This window comes from Apodemus sylvaticus, chromosome 11 (genome assembly GCF_947179515.1).
Source record: "Apodemus sylvaticus chromosome 11, mApoSyl1.1, whole genome shotgun sequence".
In the NCBI taxonomy this organism is placed as follows: domain Eukaryota; kingdom Metazoa; phylum Chordata; class Mammalia; order Rodentia; family Muridae; genus Apodemus; species Apodemus sylvaticus.
Window position 1 is genome coordinate 17,171,148 of NC_067482.1, and position 7,929 is coordinate 17,179,076.

Here is a 7,929-nt window from a genome sequence, read left to right on the forward strand (position 1 = left end):
GTTTGAATAGAATTTTCTTGAAGGTATGTTCCTCTGACCTCTGATTTTGTGTTTCCATATAGTGGAAATTCACTTTTTGTAAACTTCTAATGTATTTTTAAAAATATGGGCCTTATTAAAAATAAAACTAATTTCTTATTGCTTTTGAAAATATGACACCAAATAATTTCTTGTCATTCCTTATCATTTGTTAATAAAATGTCAAAAACTGCTAATTGCACTTTGGTTATTTTGTGGGTTCTTTTATTTTCCATTCTTCAACCCCCTAAAAGCTAGACAGGAGAGAGAAAAGGATAGAGGGGAAGGGGGTGACATTATTGCTAGACTACTTCCTGCTGATTATGGGCGTCAAGTCCCTTGGGGCAAGTTTGACCTTTGCTGTCACAGTATTTAATTTCTTCTTGTTGTTTCTACTTAACAAACCACAACCAACAGCAATAAACCAACAACCCACCTATCCAGGCCCTAGCATTTATATATCCTCTAAAAAGTTCCCAGAATTCCAAACATCACACAGTCGCAGAAAATATCCGCCTCTGCTAGAGCATGAGGCAAATCACAGTCAGCCCTATATCCCAACACCTGGTGCTGTGTTTTATAAAAAGAGAAGGAGAGGAGGAATATGTTTGGTGGAGGTATAGTCAGGTAAGGTGGAAGGGGGTGCCTCGTGGGCCCATGCTGAGGCACCCCTTCCCGCTGAGGGACCAGCCACAGACAGTAAAGTATAGAATAGAGTTTACTCAGGGCATGGGGAGGGGAGTTGAGGGAGTAGGGACAGAAAAAGGCAGAGAGAAGGAGGGAGGGAAGGAGGGAGGGAGACAGACAGACAGAGGGACAGAGAGACAGAGACAGGGGGAGAGAGAGACAAAGAGAGAGACAGAGAAAGAGACAAAGGGAGAGGGAGGGAGAGGCCGGCCATAAGTACATGGAGAAAGAGGTAAGAGGGGAATAGGGAGAGGGGGGTAAGGAGAGGGAGCAAGAGCAGGAGAGCAAGAGAGAGGGGAGGGGCGAGCAGCCCCTTTTATAGTGAGTCAGGCTCACCTGGCTATTGCCAGGTAACTGTGGGGCAGAGCCTAGACAAAAAAAAAAAAAAAAAACAAAAACCTGGGATTCAAATAAAAACTTATTCATATAATATTTCTGTGTTTTTAAAAGAAGCCAAAAGTACAAAATCCTTACTACAGGATACTGTCAGGGAGCATTAAAATTTGCAAGAGTGCTGTGTTCTGCCTGCTTACTCCGGAACTGTGAGCTTCTGTTAATCCACCCAAGCATCTTAGGTTCACTAAAGAACAATCTGGGAATGTAGATTAACAACTACCTCGCTCCATCCCGAGGGAATTCTGTCCATGGGAGAGGCAGGGTATTTCAATCAAGTTTTGCAAACAGAAGACGCCTCTGTGTGGGCTGCAGGAAGCTCCCTTTGTGGCTCTTGTGGAGCAGCTGGAGCAGCTGGAGTAGCTGGAGCAGATGGCACCCTGCAACTGGTCTCTGGGGTCAGCACTCTCTTGTTTCTGGGTTAAGGAGCTCAGGCTTGCCAGACTGGCTTGGGGGAATGTACCTCCTAATCCAGAAGAGTAAGAAGATTTAGGACTCTGGGGAATCCTGGGGGATCCTCCGCCCCCCATGAGAAGTGACATGCCACACTCTGCAGACTCGCCTCCAGTCCCCAGGCCTCATTTGACCTGGGGCGCTGCCCAGGGCTTGAAGGTGGATTTTGTGAATGTCACGTGGCATTTGAAATGCTTTGGCAGGGTTGTCGGTGTCATCCTGCCCTCTGAGAAGACATCGGGCAAAGGTGGCATCGTATTTGTTAGACCCCGCAGCCCCATCAGGCAGTTCCATTCGCCAGCCTTGAAGACAGAAGGTGATATGGGTTAGGGGCCTGCCTCCCCGTGCCTCAGAGTCAGCAAAGATCCTGGAAGGTAAGTCAGACTTCCCAGCCAGCCGGTGGGGCACAGATGGATGAGACCACCAAGTCTAACTAACGAACTTAACATGGGAGGGGAATGGTTCATCGTGACAACACAGAGAGAAACATAGCTCTCTCATCTCCCAGAGCATCCGCAAGAGTTCTCTGGCTCTGAGGAATCTCCATCCTGGCAAAAATGGGATGTGTGGCTTCCATGGATGGAAACCAGTATAAGCGGAGTTGGATATTGAGTACATTTCTTTTTTATTTATTTTTTTTATTATTATTAAGTACATTTCTAACATAGATGTTAGGCCCAGGGGTTAATAGAGAGAGGCACTTTGGAGAAACAATGGGACACTCCCACGTATGGCTGTGGCCTTGTGAATGAGAGTCAAACTTAGGTGACTTTACATGGGTTTTATATAGGATTTTAGTCGGTTTTAAGTGATCTCTCTAAGAGATGCTAAGAATAGCCCCTGGGAGATGACAGACAGACAGATAGACAGACAGACACACACACATACACGCACACACACTTATTAAAAAATACATTAGATTTATTTCTTTTATTTCACATATGTAAGTGTTTTTGCATGTCTGGTGTCCACGAAGGTCAGAAGAGGGTGTTGGACTCCCTGAAACTGGAGTTATAAGTGGTTGCAAGCCACCACCGGGTGCGGGGAATTGAACCCTGGTCCACTAAAGAGCCCCAAGACCTCTTGACCACTGAGCGCTCTCTCCAGCCCCCAATACACCCATGACTGTGCACACACACACCACACACTTTTCAACCATTTTTCAACACTGCCCAAAGAGTATTGAAATAAGACTAAATACTGAAGACTTTTTCTTAAGAAACCAAGTTATAAGGCGGGTTTGTAAGAGGCACTGTTCAGGGCGTGCTCAAGGTTATAGTCTCTTTGGTTTTACACAGCAGTTTGTTTACCCTTGGTCTCTGTAGGAATTCGTGTGTCATTTCGGCCTAAGTAAGCATAGCTTCTCTGTTGCCTCCAAGACTGTGTGAGAGGTCTGTGGAAAGCACAGAGTGCCTTACTAGGCCACTGCGACCTCACCAAAGATGCTGGAAGTTTCCTGACCCTCTCAGCAGGACAGGCAAGCCAGGCCCCAGGGTCACAGGCTGCCTTCTTGTCACCTGCCCTGTGCTTACTTTTGCATAGCACTGTCTTCTGTCTTTCTCTCCTGCTTCCATTTGGTTGGGGGATGAAGGTCAGTCAGAGAAAATTCCTGCTGGGGGCCCTGCCCTTGTGTTTTCTGGATTTCAAGTCCTGATAGCCGACTTGCCCTCCACTCATTAGGCTCAGTTAGTGAGCAGAGAAACAGATTAAAGAGAATGTTGTGAGGCCTGGCTGACTTGACCTGTCAAGTTCTGGGGGACAGGGAGCCTCCCTCACAGAGTGGTGTGATGTGGAAATCACCATAACAGCAAACCTCAGGCGTGGCAGCTCTCAGTCACTGTGAGAGGAGCCTGTTCAGTTGTGTGAGGCTCCTTCAACCTCATTTTCCAGGAGAGGTGTGTGTGGGGGGGGGCTGTGTGATGTGTGGTGTGTATGTGTGTGTGTGTGTATGTGTGTGTGTGTGTGGTCTGTGATGTGTGGTGTGTGTGTGTGTGTGTGTGTGTGTGATATGTGATTGTGGTGTGTGTGTATGTGGTGTATGTGTGTATGGTGTGTGTGGTGTGTGTGGTGTGTGTGGTGTGTGTGTGGCATGTGTATGGTGTGTGTATGGTAGATGTGTGTGGTATGTGTGTGTGTGTGGGGTGTGTGTGTGTGTGTGTGTGTGTGTACAGTGTGTGTGTCTGGTATGTGTGTGTGGTATTCTGTGGTACATGTGTGTGGTATGTGTGTGTGGTGTGTGTCCCTCTGTAGCTCTAGTGATAGCTGGGACCCCTCATCCCTTCCCCACACTATGTGGACACACATCCTTGTATCTGTGGTGACATGATGAACTACAATAAGACGTGTCACCTGATGGAAGACAGCACTGCCGTCAACCCTGTTTATTGACCCGTGAGAGCTATTACTTCTCCTTCTGGAGCAGTGATGTTTATCGATCCCTATTGGCTTTTTTAATAGGGTAGGTTATTTAAGATCATCTTCCACCACCCTTTGGGGTTTACTTATTCGTAGGCCATAAGCTGCCAGAGCACAAAAGAGAACTTAATCAATTATAATCCCAGAGCATTGGTGGTCAGTATCTGCCTTGTTGGTCCATGTGTCAGTGACATGGTATATAGCCATGGAAGTGTGCATAGTGTATGTGTCTGGTGAGTGTCTGGTGTGTGTCTGGTGTGTATGTGGTGTGTGTGTGTGTGTGTGTGTGTATGTGTGGTGGGTTGTGTGTGTGGTATGTATGTAGTGTGTATGATGTGTGTGGTATGCATGTGTGGTGTGTGTGTGGTGTGTGTGGTGTGTAGTATGTGGTGTGTATGTGGTACGTTGTGTGGTGTGTGGTATGTGGTGTGTGGTGTGTGTGTGTGTGTGGTGTGTATGTGTGGTATATGTGTATATATGGTGTGTATGTGTGTGGTGTGTATGTGGTGTGTGGTGTATGTGTGTATGTGGTGTGTATGTGTTGTGTGTGGTATGTGTATGTGTGTGCGTGCATGCTTGTACACATGTGGTGGAGGCTACAGGGCTGCATCATTTGTTTTCTACAATCTTTCCAATCATTCTCAACTTCATGTTCTTGAGACAGAGATTCTCTTGAACCTGCACTTCCTGTCCCGCCTAAGATGCACCCAGTAAGGCCGCCATCTTCCTGTCTCCACTCTCGGGAAGCTCCCAACACCCCTGGCATTTTACACCAGTGCTGGTGACCCAGGCCCTCCCCTGGCGTTTCCCTGGAGTGCTGGTGACCCCGCTCAGGTCCCTCGTGCCTTGGCATCACACGCGTTTACCTCCAGAGCTCTCCCAGCTACAGTTTTTACTCTCAAGTATTCTCTTGAGAATTATTTTATTTTTCCTTTCTGCTATATTTTTTAGTGACTTCTAGAACACTCTGCTAGTCTAGATGACTTCACTTTCTCTTGAGTAGCCATACGTAGTACCTAATTTAGTTACAGTTCCTTTCTTATTTTTCTTCCCATGTAAAATTTTTGAAAATATATCATGTATTGATTTCGGTAATAAAGGTTATTTTTTTTAAAAAATCTCTATAAATTAAAAATTAAAATCTTCCCAGTCAATTAGTAACCAGGCTCATTTTTTAATCTTTGCTTAGCTTTTGAGATTAGATCCAACCAGGCTCATTTAAGACGGCATGGGCGTAGGCAAAACCCAAGGCTCAAACGATGTGGTAGCACGTGCCTGTAATCCCAGCACTCTGTAGGCAGAGGAAGGAGGAATCTACTGCGGGTTAGCCTGGGGTACAAATCAAGACCCTGTCAAGGAACAAAGAAGGAAAGAAGGGAGATGGGGGATGAGGAGGGGAGTTGGCAGCTGGAGGGAGCAGAGCTATCTCACTCCTCAGACTTATATGTCAGTTTAAGAGCAGGTGTACAGCCGGGTCTTCACACGCTCGGACTGTGATATGCAGATGAGAACACATGACCACAGAGGCTCTTTGTGTGATTTGTCTGGGGACATTTTTAGAGCATTGCAAGAGAGATTACCTTGCCCTCTGTCCTGTTGCATAGGATGCTACTGCTTTTATTATGCCATAATATATTTGATTGATTCTATATGGAAATTACTTTAAAGCACTTTTCATTTTGTAGGCACAGATGTTTTATTAGATTTTTTTTTCTGAGTTGAAACTTCACTATATAGCCCAGGATAGCCTTAAATTTGTGGTCTTCCTGAGAGCTGGGATTGCAGGCAAACACCCCCATGCCCTGCTCTAAATTTTTGAGGTTGTCATTTAAGAAAACTCTTAGTCTGTGCTTTTCATGACAATGGGAAACCTTCACCAACCTCACTCACCCGATGACATCCCTGTAATGGAGTTACCATGACCTATGCATAACACAGGGGAGGCCCAGAGCTCTGAGCAGGGATGCATGTCCCTCTGTAGCTCTAGTGATAGCTGGGACCCCTCATCCCTTCCCCACGCTATGTGGATTCACATCCTTGTATCCGTGGTGACACGATGAACTACAATAAGACGTGTCACCTGACGGAAGACATCACTGCCGTCAACCCTGTTTATTGACCCATGAGAGCTATTACTTCTCATTCTGGAGCAGTGATGTTTATCGATCCCTATTGGCTTTTTTAATAGGGTAGGTTATTTAAGATCATCTTCTTCCACCACCCTTTAGGGTTTACTTATTCGTAGGCCATGAGCTGCCAGAGCACAAAAGAGAACTTAATCAATTATAATCCCGGAGCATTGGTGGTCAGTATCTGCCTTGTTGGTCCATGCGTCAGTGACATGGTATATAGCCATGGAAGTAAAAGTTAAACATCCACGGAGGACAAAGAGGACCAGTCGAGAGGGGCGTGGGGGAAGGGAAGAACAGAGGAACCATGGACCATGCTCAATGGGCAGTGTGGACTTGTGGGAAAGCGCCCACATGTGGCACGGGGCTGTGCTCAGTAACTAAACACAGGGAAAAGTCAGCCATCCCCACGGTGCTCCCAGCAGACAGAGCTGGAATCGTGTACGCTGCATAAAAATGCACATGGTCCAACTTTATTCAGTTAGTACGCATTGAATCCCTGCTGTGGGTCAAGCATTTGTGCTCAACCGTGGGGATGAGATCTTATCCAGTCTACCTCAGAAGGAGCCCACAGTGTGACGGTGGAGAGAAAAAATACCAAACACTAGTACAAGGTTGGAGATTTACCCAAGGACGACTACTCCATGTGGGGCACACACACACACACACACACACACACACACACACCAAGAATTGGTTTAAATGGTTTTCTTTCACTCCTCTTTTACTTTGTAATTTAATCGGCTCTTACATGCGCAGCCATCACTCTCCACCTCTCAGATCTACACGTCTATTCTAGATTATCGGGAAACTCCACTCCATACTTCAAAACACCCCAGTGTGGTTGCTTAACACAAAGCCAGGTGTATGCACTGGAGTTTAGTGATAATCTAGGAACGAGGTATAGTTCTGAGAGCTGGGAGGTGATAGTTCAGTATCTAAGAGCTCATTAAACCAGTAAGTAAAAGGAGGAGAGATTTTGGGACTAGAATACACACATACATATGTGAGTGCATGCGTGCTCTCTCTCTCTCTCTCTCTCTCTCTCTCTCACACACACACACACACACACACATGCATGAACACATGCACACAAACATGAAGGATGTATGCATATAGACACACTTATACACACATACACATGCTCGCAAGCATGAAGAATGCATGCATACACACGTGCTGGCATTTGAAAGACACAGAGAACCAAGCCCAGGAGAGCCTAGAGAGCAAACACGGTATGGGCCAGCACGTGAGACCTCAAGGCCCAGACCTGTAATTCTGTTGAAACCTGCAAAGACAGACAGCTTTGCTGTTCTGGAAAGGTCCTGACTGAAAGGTTATTGGAGACATCAGCATGAAATGTTTTGATGAATAATGAGGGTGAAAATTGTATTTCTGGGAGCATCTAAAAAGTCAGGTATGGGTGGCGCAGACCTGTACTCCCAGCTATTTCGGAGACTGACACAAGAAGGTCACAAGTTCGAGGCCAGCCTGGGATAATTACCATTTTGAAAATGATCATGAAAAGAGGTTTAGGATTAGCTCAGTGGGCAGACTAGCACCCTCGAGACCCCAGTTTGACCCAAGCACCACATAAACAGGCATCGATGGTGCATGCCTGTGTGCCATCAGCACTCAGCAGAGACAGGACAGTCAGAGGTTAAAGATTATCCTGGACTACATGCGATCCTGTCTCAAAACAAGGTTAAAAATAAAGGGGGGTGGGGGGCTGTGGATGTGCTCAGCAGCAGAGCATTTGTCTAATACATCCCAGACTCCGAGTTTAATCCCAGCACCATAGAACAAATAGTATCCAGGAAGAGAACATGCTCTC